This window comes from Schistocerca nitens, chromosome 2, assembly GCF_023898315.1.
Source record: "Schistocerca nitens isolate TAMUIC-IGC-003100 chromosome 2, iqSchNite1.1, whole genome shotgun sequence".
NCBI lineage: Eukaryota > Metazoa > Arthropoda > Insecta > Orthoptera > Acrididae > Schistocerca > Schistocerca nitens.
This window is the reverse complement of record NC_064615.1, coordinates 367,967,981-367,982,263: the sequence shown is the minus strand read 5'-3', so window position 1 is coordinate 367,982,263 and position 14,283 is coordinate 367,967,981. Positions and strand designations below refer to the sequence as shown.

Below are 14,283 nucleotides of genomic sequence, written 5' to 3'. Positions count from 1 at the left end.
ACCGTGCGGAAGAGTAGGTGGAGCTCACCCACGTTTGCAGCTCTGCAATGAAGAACAAATGCCTGCCGCAGCACGCTTTGTGTAGCACTACGGTCATGAAGGGACCGTTTGGTATGGCAAGAATCTGACACCAGTAAATTACATAGGTCGATTGCTGTAGAAGAGCCGACAGTAATCTTGCATGCAACGGAAAAGAAAGGTTGTCTTTGCAGGACATGTGCACCGTGAGTGGAGACGAAGCTCAATCGTGGAGCAGTCTACCTTCATCTGATTAGCGACGACGACAACCAAAGGGTGGGATACAAGACTGAGCGTAGATAAGAGTTTCTCAGTATTAGTTACCTTCACACTTCAACAGAGCTGTGACAAGGCGAGTGCAGTAAGCTCTGGAAAGCCAGTATGAAGCGCACTTGAAGTAGTCCTGAAGAAATGGATTATAAATTTTGCCGGCCAGAATGGAGCTACGAGCGTTCTGAGTTACTGAATACCGGTGCACTATGGGAGCAAGAGCATTTGACAGTAAAATGACGCGATATCCGTGTAGCACACGACATTTATTATCCCTGCATACGCAGACGTGATGTTCTCTCGGAAATGGAATCCGAAAACGGGTTTAAAAAAGTCTTGCTTCCGCCAGGGATCGAACCGGGGACCTTCTGCGTGTAAAGCAGACGTGATAACCGCTACACCACGGAAACGACGGCTCTGCTGCTGTGCTACCTGGAAACCCGTAGTAGCAACAGATTTTTCCTGCGTAAGCAAGGGCGTCGGCTACCAACTCCGTCCGATTCTAGAAGATGCTATAGTAGAAGACATCGATAAAAACAATCAAACCGCAACAGCCAGGGAGAACGCTGGGTGAGCAGCAGCTCTGCATGGTGATACCAAGAACGGAGGCGTCAGTCATGTGCAGCGCTTAGCCGTAACGAACAGGCTCGTTGGTCTAGGGGTATGATTCCTGCTTCGGGTGCAGGAGGTCCCGGGTTCAAATCCCGGACGAGCCCTTGCGTTTTGTGCAAACGTGTGGCAACTACCGGCATGCCGGCGGCTGTTCCGCATTTTCCCAGCCCTCCAGGTAAGCACAAAAACCAAGTGGCCGATTCTGAAAGAGTTTCATGTATCATTTGAGCCATCTGCACCCTGGTGGTGGGACGTTTGAAATTGATTTAAATGGTCACAGTAGAGATTGTAGCAAGTGTCTTGTTGAGTGCGACGAAAAGGTGTTTCCGCCCGGAATCGAACTGGGGACCTTCTGCGTGTTAGGCAGACGTGATAACCGCTACACCACGGAAACAGCTACGCTCTGAGCTCCACATCTGACACAACTTGTAGGACGATCGCAACTTTGGCGTAAAAATCACTTTGCGGAAACGCACAATGCAGGTATTTCTCATTTGTATGCAACAATCGACAGCACCGTTGCCTGTCTGAATGCCATCACGAATAAGAGCCCAACAAGTCGTCGGAATTGCTCGCGGCCGAGTCCTCAGTAGCATCAGCTACTCTTGCTTTCCGTACGAGGTACCGTCAATTCGCGCAGTCGCTATTGCAAATGATGTCATCAAAAGCAATCACTTCGTTAGCAGCAGGGAGCCTGGGCTCAGCGGTAGCTCTACACGGAGGCCCCGACAGACCACCGCTGGCGCGCCGAAGAAGCAAACCACGTGTAAATCACACAGTATTTTAGTGATGATCTGGAAACGCAAATGTAGAATAAGTAGAACATTATATAAAATTTGTTGTGTGGTCGAGCGGTACCCACTCCTCGCTCTTCCCAGATTATCGTTGCTGCACGGAATGATTGTTAAGGCAGCTACGGCTTCAGAGTTGGTCTTCTCGAAGTTTTGCTTTCGCAGTACATCTCGCAATCTTTTCGTTATGAGTCGTCCGTTTCGGTTTCCCGATGTAGTTTTGCTCACAGCTCTCGACTTCTCTTAACCCCGAGCCACCACTAGCCGAAAATTCCGCACTGCAATCTGGTCAATCTGCAGAGCTCGATGAGAGCATCGCGGTCGTTCCTGAGCTGATGAAACGGCCGAATCTGTAGTTGTTCCCAGATCTCTCCCACAACAACGGCCTCCCGGACGCATGGATTACAGGAGTACGCCACTACTCCCAGCCAGACAAATGCATTTGAAAGCAGAATAACATGACCTACACGCAACTCCTATTTTTGTGTCTGACCTACTTTTAATGATACTGTGGTCTATTTACTTACTACTATCGCTGCTGGACGAAGCAGACCGGGTGAAAGCCACACGGCATTCTTGTAACGAACAGGTAATGGAAATTTAGGTAAAACAATATCAAAAAAAGTTGTGTGGTGGAGCGACACACTTCCTAGATGATCGTTGCTGCACGGAATAATTCTTACGGCACCGACGCCTTCAGGAGTCGTCTTCTGGAGGTTTTGCTTGCTGTCTATTCCGCAATCTTTTCGTTATGAGTTGGTGTTTCGGATTCCCGATGTTCTTTTGTTTATTGCATTTGCCTTCCCTTGACACTGAGAAACCACATGACGAAAGTGAAACACCACCGTCTGTTCATCTGCAGAGCGCGATGAAATTATTCACTCTATATTCATTGCCTTTAATATTCTTCCCAACAGTGGTGAGCGCTGCCTTCAGAAAGCGGTATTCTTTCTGATTTACATGAAAGTTCCTCGGAGCTGGACTGCTTGGGATGACCTTCATCGCTACCAGCAGTTGGCTCGTTGGTTTAGGGGTATGATTCCTGCTTTGGGTGCAGGAGGTCCCGGGTTCAAATCCCGGACGAGCCCTGCCGTTTTGACCGTGCGGAAGAGTAGGTGGAGCTCACCCACGTTTGCAGCTCTGCAATGAAGAACAAATGCCTGCCGCAGCACGCTTTGTGTAGCACTACGGTCATGAAGGGACCGTTTGGTATGGCAAGAATCTGACACCAGTAAATTACATAGGTCGATTGCTGTAGAAGAGCCGACAGTAATCTTGCATGCAACGGAAAAGAAAGGTTGTCTTTGCAGGACATGTGCACCGTGAGTGGAGACGAAGCTCAATCGTGGAGCAGTCTACCTTCATCTGATTAGCGACGACGACAACCAAAGGGTGGGATACAAGACTGAGCGTAGATAAGAGTTTCTCAGTATTAGTTACCTTCACACTTCAACAGAGCTGTGACAAGGCGAGTGCAGTAAGCTCTGGAAAGCCAGTATGAAGCGCACTTGAAGTAGTCCTGAAGAAATGGATTATAAATTTTGCCGGCCAGAATGGAGCTAGGAGCGTTCTGAGTTACTGAATACCGGTGCACTATGGGAGCAAGAGCATTTGACAGTAAAATGACGCGATATCCGTGTAGCACACGACATTTATTATCCCTGCATACGCAGACGTGATGTTCTCTCGGAAATGGAATCCGAAAACGGGTTTAAAAAAGTCTTGCTTCCGCCCGGGATCGAACCGGGGACCTTCTGCGTGTAAAGCAGACGTGATAACCGCTACACCACGGAAACGACGGCTCTGCTGCTGTGCTACCTGGAAACCCGTAGTAGCAACAGATTTTTCCTGCGTAAGCAAGGGCGTCGGCTACCAACTCCGTCCGATTCTAGAAGATGCTATAGTAGAAGACATCGATAAAAACAATCAAACCGCAACAGCCAGGGAGAACGCTGGGTGAGCAGCAGCTCTGCATGGTGATACCAAGAACGGAGGCGTCAGTCATGTGCAGCGCTTAGCCGTAACGAACAGGCTCGTTGGTCTAGGGGTATGATTCCTGCTTCGGGTGCAGGAGGTCCCGGGTTCAAATCCCGGACGAGCCCTTGCGTTTTGTGCAAACGTGTGGCAACTACCGGCATGCCGGCGGCTGTTCCGCATTTTCCCAGCCCTCCAGGTAAGCACAAAAACCAAGTGGCCGATTCTGAAAGAGTTTCATGTATCATTTGAGCCATCTGCACCCTGGTGGTGGGACGTTTGAAATTGATTTAAATGGTCACAGTAGAGATTGTAGCAAGTGTCTTGTTGAGTGCGACGAAAAATTGTTTCCGCCCGGAATCGAACTGGGGACCTTCTGCGTGTTAGGCAGACGTGATAACCGCTACACCACGGAAACAGCAACGCTCTGAGCTCCACATCTGACACAACTTGTAGGACGATCGCAACTTTGGCGTAAAAATCACTTTGCGGAAACGCACAATGCAGGTATTTCTCATTTGTATGCAACAATCGACAGCACCGTTGCCTGTCTGAATGCCATCACGAATAAGAGCCCAACAAGTCGTCGGAATTGCTCGCGGCCGAGTCCTCAGTAGCATCAGCTACTCTTGCTTTCCGTACGAGGTACCGTCAATTCGCGCAGTCGCTATTGCAAATGATGTCATCAAAAGCAATCACTTCGTTAGCAGCAGGGAGCCTGAGCTCAGCGGTAGCTCTACACGGAGGCCCCGACAGACCACCGCTGGCGCGCCGAAGAAGCAAACCACGTGTAAATCACACAGTATTTTAGTGATGATCTGGAAACGCAAATGTAGAATAAGTAGAACATTATACAAAATTTGTTGTGTGGTCGAGCGGTACCCACTCCTCGCTCTTCCCAGATTATCGTTGCTGCACGGAATGATTGTTAAGGCAGCTACGGCTTCAGAGTTCGTCTTCTCGAAGTTTTGCTTTCGCAGTACATCTCGCAATCTTTTCGTTATGAGTCGTCCGTTTCGGTTTCCCGATGTAGTTTTGCTCACAGCTCTCGACTTCTCTTAACCCCGAGCCACCACTAGCCGAAAATTCCGCACTGCAATCTGGTCAATCTGCAGAGCTCGATGAGAGCATCGCGGTCGTTCCTGAGCTGATGAAACGGCCGAATCTGTAGTTGTTCCCAGATCTCTCCCACAACAACGGCCTCCCGGACGCATGGATTACAGGAGTACGCCACTACTCCCAGCCAGACAAATGCATTTGAAAGCAGAATAACATGACCTACACGCAACTCCTATTTTTGTGTCTGACCTACTTTTAATGATACTGTGGTCTATTTACTTACTACTATCGCTGCTGGACGAAGCAGACCGGGTGAAAGCCACACGGCATTCTTGTAACGAACAGGTAATGGAAATTTAGGTAAAACAATATCAAAAAAAGTTGTGTGGTGGAGCGACACACTTCCTAGATGATCGTTGCTGCACGGAATAATTCTTACGGCACCGACGCCTTCAGGAGTCGTCTTCTGGAGGTTTTGCTTGCAGTCTATTCCGCAATCTTTTCGTTATGAGTTGGTGTTTCGGATTCCCGATGTTCTTTTGTTTATTGCATTTGCCTTCCCTTGACACTGAGAAACCACATGACGAAAGTGAAACACCACCGTCTGTTCATCTGCAGAGCGCGATGAAATTATTCACTCTATATTCATTGCCTTTAATATTCTTCCCAACAGTGGTGAGCGCTGCCTTCAGAAAGCGGTATTCTTTCTGATTTACATGAAAGTTCCTCGGAGCTGGACTGCTTGGGATGACCTTCAACGCTACCAGCAGTTGGCTCGTTGGTCTAGGGGTATGATTCCTGCTTTGGGTGCAGGAGGTCCCGGGTTCAAATCCCGGACGAGCCCTGCCGTTTTGACCGTGCGGAAGAGTAGGTGGAGCTCACCCACGTTTGCAGCTCTGCAATGAAGAACAAATGCCTGCCGCAGCACGCTTTGTGTAGCACTACGGTCATGAAGGGACCGTTTGGTATGGCAAGAATCTGACACCAGTAAATTACATAGGTCGATTGCTGTAGAAGAGCCGACAGTAATCTTGCATGCAACGGAAAAGAAAGGTTGTCTTTGCAGGACATGTGCACCGTGAGTGGAGACGAAGCTCAATCGTGGAGCAGTCTACCTTCATCTGATTAGCGACGACGACAACCAAAGGGAGGGATACAAGACTGAGCGTAGATAAGAGTTTCCCAGTATTAGTTACCTTCACACTTCAACAGAGCTGTGACAAGGCGAGTGCAGTAAGCTCTGGAAAGCCAGTATGAAGCGCACTTGAAGTAGTCCTGAAGAAATGGATTATAAATTTTGCCGGCCAGAATGGAGCTAGGAGCGTTCTGAGTTACTGAATACCGGTGCACTATGGGAGCAAGAGCATTTGACAGTAAAATGACGCGATATCCGTGTAGCACACGACATTTATTATCCCTGCATACGCAGACGTGACGTTCTCTCGGAAATGGAATCCGAAAACGGGTTTAAAAAAAGTCTTGCTTCCGCCCGGGATCGAACCGGGGACCTTCTGCGTGTAAAGCAGACGTGATAACCGCTACACCACGGAAACGACGGCTCTGCTGTTGTGCTACCTGGAAACCCGTAGTAGCAACAGATTTTTCCTGCGTAAGCAAGGGCGTCGGCTACCAACTCCGTCCGATTCTAGAAGATGCTATAGTAGAAGACATCGATAAAAACAATCAAACCGCAACAGCCAGGGAGAACGCTGGGTGAGCAGCAGCTCTGCATGGTGATACCAAGAACGGAGGCGTCAGTCATGTGCAGCGCTTAGCCGTAACGAACAGGCTCGTTGGTCTAGGGGTATGATTCCTGCTTCGGGTGCAGGAGGTCCCGGGTTCAAATCCCGGACGAGCCCTTGCGTTTTGTGCAAACGTGTGGCAACTACCGGCATGCCGGCGGCTGTTCCGCATTTTCCCAGCCCTCCAGGTAAGCACAAAAAGCAAGTGGCCGATTCTGAAAGAGTTTCATGTATCATTTGAGCCATCTGCACCCTGGTGGTGGGACGTTTGAAATTGATTTAAATGGTCACAGTAGAGATTGTAGCAAGTGTCTTGTTGAGTGCGACGAAAAAGTGTTTCCGCCCGGAATCGAACTGGGGACCTTCTGCGTGTTAGGCAGACGTGATAACCGCTACACCACGGAAACTGCTACGCTCTGATCTCCACATCTGACACAACTTGTAGGACGATCGCAACTTTGGCGTAAAAATCACTTTGCGGAAAGGCACAATGCAGGTATTTCTCATTTGTATGCAACAATCGACAGGACCGTTGCCTGTCTGAATGCCATCACGAATAAGAGCCCAACTAGTCGTCGGAATTGCTCGCGGCCGAGTCCTCAGTAGCATCAGCTACTCTTCCTTTCCGTACGAGGTACCGTCAATTCGCGCAGTCGCTATTGCAAATGATGTCATCAAAAGCAATCACTTCGTTAGCAGCAGGGAGCCTGGGCTCAGCGGTAGCTCTACATGGAGGCCCCGACAGGCCACCGCTGGCGCGCCGGCGCCTGGGCCCACGACCCTTAATGACGCTGTAGTCGATGTACTTCTTAATATCGCCTTTGGAAGAAGCAAACCACGTGTAAATCACACAGTATTTTAGTGATGATCTGGAAACGCAAATGTAGAATAAGTAGAACATTATACAAAATTTGTTGTGTGGTCGAGCGGTACCCACTCCTCGCTCTTCCCAGATTATCGTTGCTGCACGGAATGATTGTTAAGGCAGCTACGGCTTCAGAGTTCGTCTTCTCGAAGTTTTGCTTTCGCAGTACATCTCGCAATCTTTTCGTTATGAGTCGTCCGTTTCGGTTTCCCGATGTAGTTTTGCTCACAGCTCTCGACTTCTCTTAACCCCGAGCCACCACTAGCCGAAAATTCCGCACTGCAATCTGGTCAATCTGCAGAGCTCGATGAGAGCATCGCGGTCGTTCCTGAGCTGATGAAACGGCCGAATCTGTAGTTGTTCCCAGATCTCTCCCACAACAACGGCCTCCCGGACGCATGGATTACAGGAGTACGCCACTACTCCCAGCCAGACAAATGCATTTGAAAGCAGAATAACATGACCTACACGCAACTCCTATTTTTGTGTCTGACCTACTTTTAATGATACTGTGGTCTATTTACTTACTACTATCGCTGCTGGACGAAGCAGACCGGGTGAAAGCCACACGGCATTCTTGTAACGAACAGGTAATGGAAATTTAGGTAAAACAATATCAAAAAAAGTTGTGTGGTGGAGCGACACACTTCCTAGATGATCGTTGCTGCACGGAATAATTCTTACGGCACCGACGCCTTCAGGAGTCGTCTTCTGGAGGTTTTGCTTGCAGTCTATTCCGCAATCTTTTCGTTATGAGTTGGTGTTTCGGATTCCCGATGTTCTTTTGTTTATTGCATTTGCCTTCCCTTGACACTGAGAAACCACATGACGAAAGTGAAACACCACCGTCTGTTCATCTGCAGAGCGCGATGAAATTATTCACTCTATATTCATTGCCTTTAATATTCTTCCCAACAGTGGTGAGCGCTGCCTTCAGAAAGCGGTATTCTTTCTGATTTACATGAAAGTTCCTCGGAGCTGGACTGCTTGGGATGACCTTCAACGCTACCAGCAGTTGGCTCGTTGGTCTAGGGGTATGATTCCTGCTTTGGGTGCAGGAGGTCCCGGGTTCAAATCCCGGACGAGCCCTGCCGTTTTGACCGTGCGGAAGAGTAGGTGGAGCTCACCCACGTTTGCAGCTCTGCAATGAAGAACAAATGCCTGCCGCAGCACGCTTTGTGTAGCACTACGGTCATGAAGGGACCGTTTGGTATGGCAAGAATCTGACACCAGTAAATTACATAGGTCGATTGCTGTAGAAGAGCCGACAGTAATCTTGCATGCAACGGAAAAGAAAGGTTGTCTTTGCAGGACATGTGCACCGTGAGTGGAGACGAAGCTCAATCGTGGAGCAGTCTACCTTCATCTGATTAGCGACGACGACAACCAAAGGGTGGGATACAAGACTGAGCGTAGATAAGAGTTTCCCAGTATTAGTTACCTTCACACTTCAACAGAGCTGTGACAAGGCGAGTGCAGTAAGCTCTGCAAAGCCAGTATGAAGCGCACTTGAAGTAGTCCTGAAGAAATGGATTATAAATTTTGCCGGCCAGAATGGAGCTAGGAGCGTTCTGAGTTACTGAATACCGGTGCACTATGGGAGCAAGAGCATTTGACAGTAAAATGACGCGATATCCGTGTAGCACACGACATTTATTATCCCTGCATACGCAGACGTGACGTTCTCTCGGAAATGGAATCCGAAAACGGGTTTAAAAAAAGTCTTGCTTCCGCCCGGGATCGAACCGGGGACCTTCTGCGTGTAAAGCAGACGTGATAACCGCTACACCACGGAAACGACGGCTCTGCTGCTGTGCTACCTGGAAACCCGTAGTAGCAACAGATTTTTCCTGCGTAAGCAAGGGCGTCGGCTACCAACTCCGTCCGATTCTAGAAGATGCTATAGTAGAAGACATCGATAAAAACAATCAAACCGCAACAGCCAGGGAGAACGCTGGGTGAGCAGCAGCTCTGCATGGTGATACCAAGAACGGAGGCGTCAGTCATGTGCAGCGCTTAGCCGTAACGAACAGGCTCGTTGGTCTAGGGGTATGATTCCTGCTTCGGGTGCAGGAGGTCCCGGGTTCAAATCCCGGACGAGCCCTTGCGTTTTGTGCAAACGTGTGGCAACTACCGGCATGCCGGCGGCTGTTCCGCATTTTCCCAGCCCTCCAGGTAAGCACAAAAACCAAGTGGCCGATTCTGAAAGAGTTTCATGTATCATTTGAGCCATCTGCACCCTGGTGGTGGGACGTTTGAAATTGATTTAAATGGTCACAGTAGAGATTGTAGCAAGTGTCTTGTTGAGTGCGACGAAAAAGTGTTTCCGCCCGGAATCGAACTGGGGACCTTCTGCGTGTTAGGCAGACGTGATAACCGCTACACCACGGAAACTGCTACGCTCTGATCTCCACATCTGACACAACTTGTAGGACGATCGCAACTTTGGCGTAAAAATCACTTTGCGGAAAGGCACAATGCAGGTATTTCTCATTTGTATGCAACAATCGACAGCACCGTTGCCTGTCTGAATGCCATCACGAATAAGAGCCCAACAAGTCGTCGGAATTGCTCGCGGCCGAGTCCTCAGTAGCATCAGCTACTCTTGCTTTCCGTACGAGGTACCGTCAATTCGCGCAGTCGCTATTGCAAATGATGTCATCAAAAGCAATCACTTCGTTAGCAGCAGGGAGCCTGGGCTCAGCGGTAGCCCGGAATCGAACTGGGGACCTTCTGCGTGTTAGGCAGACGTGATAACCGCTACACCACGGAAACTGCTACGCTCTGATCTCCACATCTGACACAACTTGTAGGACGATCGCAACTTTGGCGTAAAAATCACTTTGCGGAAAGGCACAATGCAGGTATTTCTCATTTGTATGCAACAATCGACAGCACCGTTGCCTGTCTGAATGCCATCACGAATAAGAGCCCAACAAGTCGTCGGAATTGCTCGCGGCCGAGTCCTCAGTAGCATCAGCTACTCTTGCTTTCCGTACGAGGTACCGTCAATTCGCGCAGTCGCTATTGCAAATGATGTCATCAAAAGCAATCACTTCGTTAGCAGCAGGGAGCCTGGGCTCAGCGGTAGCTCTACACGGAGGCCCCGACAGGCCACCGCTGGCGCGCCGGCGCCTGGGCCCACGACCCTTAATGACGCTGTAGTCGATGTACTTCTTAATATCGCGTTTGGAAGAAGCAAACCACGTGTAAATCACACAGTATTTTAGTGATGATCTGGAAACGCAAATGTAGAATAAGTAGAACATTATACAAAATTTGTTGTGTGGTCGAGCGGTACCCACTCCTCGCTCTTCCCAGATTATCGTTGCTGCACGGAATGATTGTTAAGGCAGCTACGGCTTCAGAGTTCGTCTTCTCGAAGTTTTGCTTTCGCAGTACATCTCGCAATCTTTTCGTTATGAGTCGTCCGTTTCGGTTTCCCGATGTAGTTTTGCTCACAGCTCTCGACTTCTCTTAACCCCGAGCCACCACTAGCCGAAAATTCCGCACTGCAATCTGGTCAATCTGCAGAGCTCGATGAGAGCATCGCGGTCGTTCCTGAGCTGATGAAACGGCCGAATCTGTAGTTGTTCCCAGATCTCTCCCACAACAACGGCCTCCCGGACGCATGGATTACAGGAGTACGCCACTACTCCCAGCCAGACAAATGCATTTGAAAGCAGAATAACATGACCTACACGCAACTCCTATTTTTGTGTCTGACCTACTTTTAATGATACTGTGGTCTATTTACTTACTACTATCGCTGCTGGACGAAGCAGACCGGGTGAAAGCCACACGGCATTCTTGTAACGAACAGGTAATGGAAATTTAGGTAAAACAATATCAAAAAAAGTTGTGTGGTGGAGCGACACACTTCCTAGATGATCGTTGCTGCACGGAATAATTCTTACGGCACCGACGCCTTCAGGAGTCGTCTTCTGGAGGTTTTGCTTGCAGTCTATTCCGCAATCTTTTCGTTATGAGTTGGTGTTTCGGATTCCCGATGTTCTTTTGTTTATTGCATTTGCCTTCCCTTGACACTGAGAAACCACATGACGAAAGTGAAACACCACCGTCTGTTCATCTGCAGAGCGCGATGAAATTATTCACTCTATATTCATTGCCTTTAATATTCTTCCCAACAGTGGTGAGCGCTGCCTTCAGAAAGCGGTATTCTTTCTGATTTACATGAAAGTTCCTCGGAGCTGGACTGCTTGGGATGACCTTCAACGCTACCAGCAGTTGGCTCGTTGGTCTAGGGGTATGATTCCTGCTTTGGGTGCAGGAGGTCCCGGGTTCAAATCCCGGACGAGCCCTGCCGTTTTGACCGTGCGGAAGAGTAGGTGGAGCTCACCCACGTTTGCAGCTCTGCAATGAAGAACAAATGCCTGCCGCAGCACGCTTTGTGTAGCACTACGGTCATGAAGGGACCGTTTGGTATGGCAAGAATCTGACACCAGTAAATTACATAGGTCGATTGCTGTAGAAGAGCCGACAGTAATCTTGCATGCAACGGAAAAGAAAGGTTGTCTTTGCAGGACATGTGCACCGTGAGTGGAGACGAAGCTCAATCGTGGAGCAGTCTACCTTCATCTGATTAGCGACGACGACAACCAAAGGGTGGGATACAAGACTGAGCGTAGATAAGAGTTTCCCAGTATTAGTTACCTTCACACTTCAACAGAGCTGTGACAAGGCGAGTGCAGTAAGCTCTGGAAAGCCAGTATGAAGCGCACTTGAAGTAGTCCTGAAGAAATGGATTATAAATTTTGCCGGCCAGAATGGAGCTAGGAGCGTTCTGAGTTACTGAATACCGGTGCACTATGGGAGCAAGAGCATTTGACAGTAAAATGACGCGATATCCGTGTAGCACACGACATTTATTATCCCTGCATACGCAGACGTGACGTTCTCTCGGAAATGGAATCCGAAAACGGGTTTAAAAAAAGTCTTGCTTCCGCCCGGGATCGAACCGGGGACCTTCTGCGTGTAAAGCAGACGTGATAACCGCTACACCACGGAAACGACGGCTCTGCTGTTGTGCTACCTGGAAACCCGTAGTAGCAACAGATTTTTCCTGCGTAAGCAAGGGCGTCGGCTACCAACTCCGTCCGATTCTAGAAGATGCTATAGTAGAAGACATCGATAAAAACAATCAAACCGCAACAGCCAGGGAGAACGCTGGGTGAGCAGCAGCTCTGCATGGTGATACCAAGAACGGAGGCGTCAGTCATGTGCAGCGCTTAGCCGTAACGAACAGGCTCGTTGGTCTAGGGGTATGATTCCTGCTTCGGGTGCAGGAGGTCCCGGGTTCAAATCCCGGACGAGCCCTTGCGTTTTGTGCAAACGTGTGGCAACTACCGGCATGCCGGCGGCTGTTCCGCATTTTCCCAGCCCTCCAGGTAAGCACAAAAACCAAGTGGCCGATTCTGAAAGAGTTTCATGTATCATTTGAGCCATCTGCACCCTGGTGGTGGGACGTTTGAAATTGATTTAAATGGTCACAGTAGAGATTGTAGCAAGTGTCTTGTTGAGTGCGACGAAAAAGTGTTTCCGCCCGGAATCGAACTGGGGACCTTCTGCGTGTTAGGCAGACGTGATAACCGCTACACCACGGAAACTGCTACGCTCTGATCTCCACATCTGACACAACTTGTAGGACGATCGCAACTTTGGCGTAAAAATCACTTTGCGGAAAGGCACAATGCAGGTATTTCTCATTTGTATGCAACAATCGACAGCACCGTTGCCTGTCTGAATGCCATCACGAATAAGAGCCCAACAAGTCGTCGGAATTGCTCGCGGCCGAGTCCTCAGTAGCATCAGCTACTCTTGCTTTCCGTACGAGGTACCGTCAATTCGCGCAGTCGCTATTGCAAATGATGTCATCAAAAGCAATCACTTCGTTAGCAGCAGGGAGCCTGGGCTCAGCGGTAGCCCGGAATCGAACTGGGGACCTTCTGCGTGTTAGGCAGACGTGATAACCGCTACACCACGGAAACTGCTACGCTCTGATCTCCACATCTGACACAACTTGTAGGACGATCGCAACTTTGGCGTAAAAATCACTTTGCGGAAAGGCACAATGCAGGTATTTCTCATTTGTATGCAACAATCGACAGCACCGTTGCCTGTCTGAATGCCATCACGAATAAGAGCCCAACAAGTCGTCGGAATTGCTCGCGGCCGAGTCCTCAGTAGCATCAGCTACTCTTGCTTTCCGTACGAGGTACCGTCAATTCGCGCAGTCGCTATTGCAAATGATGTCATCAAAAGCAATCACTTCGTTAGCAGCAGGGAGCCTGGGCTCAGCGGTAGCTCTACACGGAGGCCCCGACAGGCCACCGCTGGCGCGCCGGCGCCTGGGCCCACGACCCTTAATGACGCTGTAGTCGATGTACTTCTTAATATCGCGTTTGGAAGAAGCAAACCACGTGTAAATCACACAGTATTTTAGTGATGATCTGGAAACGCAAATGTAGAATAAGTAGAACATTATACAAAATTTGTTGTGTGGTCGAGCGGTACCCACTCCTCGCTCTTCCCAGATTATCGTTGCTGCACGGAATGATTGTTAAGGCAGCTACGGCTTCAGAGTTCGTCTTCTCGAAGTTTTGCTTTCGCAGTACATCTCGCAATCTTTTCGTTATGAGTCGTCCGTTTCGGTTTCCCGATGTAGTTTTGCTCACAGCTCTCGACTTCTCTTAACCCCGAGCCACCACTAGCCGAAAATTCCGCACTGCAATCTGGTCAATCTGCAGAGCTCGATGAGAGCATCGCGGTCGTTCCTGAGCTGATGAAACGGCCGAATCTGTAGTTGTTCCCAGATCTCTCCCACAACAACGGCCTCCCGGACGCATGGATTACAGGAGTACGCCACTACTCCCAGCCAGACAAATGCATTTGAAAGCAGAATAACATGACCTACACGCAACTCCTATTTTTG

The 14,283-nt window shown here is 49.3% G+C and overlaps 19 non-coding genes across 19 annotated transcripts; 9 read left to right on the top strand and 10 right to left on the bottom strand.

The window, feature by feature from the left end:
• Positions 1–625: 625 nt before the first annotated feature.
• Positions 626–698, bottom strand: Trnav-uac (transfer RNA valine (anticodon UAC)). Its single transcript has one exon. It is a non-coding gene; the product is annotated as a tRNA-Val (tRNA).
• A 234-nt stretch (positions 699–932) lies between these two features.
• On the top strand, positions 933–1,004 carry Trnap-cgg (transfer RNA proline (anticodon CGG)). The gene has a single exon. It is a non-coding gene; the product is annotated as a tRNA-Pro (tRNA).
• Positions 1,005–1,221: 217 nt separating this feature from the next.
• Positions 1,222–1,294, bottom strand: Trnav-aac (transfer RNA valine (anticodon AAC)). The gene has a single exon. It is a non-coding gene; the product is annotated as a tRNA-Val (tRNA).
• A 1,413-nt stretch (positions 1,295–2,707) lies between these two features.
• Trnap-ugg (transfer RNA proline (anticodon UGG)) lies at positions 2,708–2,779 on the top strand. The gene has a single exon. It is a non-coding gene; the product is annotated as a tRNA-Pro (tRNA).
• Positions 2,780–3,414: 635 nt separating this feature from the next.
• Trnav-uac (transfer RNA valine (anticodon UAC)) lies at positions 3,415–3,487 on the bottom strand. Its single transcript has one exon. It is a non-coding gene; the product is annotated as a tRNA-Val (tRNA).
• Positions 3,488–3,721: 234 nt separating this feature from the next.
• Positions 3,722–3,793, top strand: Trnap-cgg (transfer RNA proline (anticodon CGG)). Its single transcript has one exon. It is a non-coding gene; the product is annotated as a tRNA-Pro (tRNA).
• Positions 3,794–4,010: 217 nt separating this feature from the next.
• Positions 4,011–4,083, bottom strand: Trnav-aac (transfer RNA valine (anticodon AAC)). The gene has a single exon. It is a non-coding gene; the product is annotated as a tRNA-Val (tRNA).
• Positions 4,084–5,496: 1,413 nt separating this feature from the next.
• Trnap-ugg (transfer RNA proline (anticodon UGG)) lies at positions 5,497–5,568 on the top strand. The gene has a single exon. It is a non-coding gene; the product is annotated as a tRNA-Pro (tRNA).
• Positions 5,569–6,204: 636 nt separating this feature from the next.
• Trnav-uac (transfer RNA valine (anticodon UAC)) lies at positions 6,205–6,277 on the bottom strand. The gene has a single exon. It is a non-coding gene; the product is annotated as a tRNA-Val (tRNA).
• A 234-nt stretch (positions 6,278–6,511) lies between these two features.
• On the top strand, positions 6,512–6,583 carry Trnap-cgg (transfer RNA proline (anticodon CGG)). Its single transcript has one exon. It is a non-coding gene; the product is annotated as a tRNA-Pro (tRNA).
• Positions 6,584–6,800: 217 nt separating this feature from the next.
• Trnav-aac (transfer RNA valine (anticodon AAC)) lies at positions 6,801–6,873 on the bottom strand. The gene has a single exon. It is a non-coding gene; the product is annotated as a tRNA-Val (tRNA).
• A 1,475-nt stretch (positions 6,874–8,348) lies between these two features.
• Positions 8,349–8,420, top strand: Trnap-ugg (transfer RNA proline (anticodon UGG)). The gene has a single exon. It is a non-coding gene; the product is annotated as a tRNA-Pro (tRNA).
• Positions 8,421–9,056: 636 nt separating this feature from the next.
• On the bottom strand, positions 9,057–9,129 carry Trnav-uac (transfer RNA valine (anticodon UAC)). The gene has a single exon. It is a non-coding gene; the product is annotated as a tRNA-Val (tRNA).
• Positions 9,130–9,363: 234 nt separating this feature from the next.
• On the top strand, positions 9,364–9,435 carry Trnap-cgg (transfer RNA proline (anticodon CGG)). Its single transcript has one exon. It is a non-coding gene; the product is annotated as a tRNA-Pro (tRNA).
• A 217-nt stretch (positions 9,436–9,652) lies between these two features.
• Positions 9,653–9,725, bottom strand: Trnav-aac (transfer RNA valine (anticodon AAC)). The gene has a single exon. It is a non-coding gene; the product is annotated as a tRNA-Val (tRNA).
• Positions 9,726–11,581: 1,856 nt separating this feature from the next.
• Positions 11,582–11,653, top strand: Trnap-ugg (transfer RNA proline (anticodon UGG)). Its single transcript has one exon. It is a non-coding gene; the product is annotated as a tRNA-Pro (tRNA).
• Positions 11,654–12,289: 636 nt separating this feature from the next.
• Trnav-uac (transfer RNA valine (anticodon UAC)) lies at positions 12,290–12,362 on the bottom strand. Its single transcript has one exon. It is a non-coding gene; the product is annotated as a tRNA-Val (tRNA).
• A 234-nt stretch (positions 12,363–12,596) lies between these two features.
• Trnap-cgg (transfer RNA proline (anticodon CGG)) lies at positions 12,597–12,668 on the top strand. Its single transcript has one exon. It is a non-coding gene; the product is annotated as a tRNA-Pro (tRNA).
• Positions 12,669–12,885: 217 nt separating this feature from the next.
• Trnav-aac (transfer RNA valine (anticodon AAC)) lies at positions 12,886–12,958 on the bottom strand. The gene has a single exon. It is a non-coding gene; the product is annotated as a tRNA-Val (tRNA).
• Between the last annotated feature and the right edge of the window lie 1,325 nt (positions 12,959–14,283).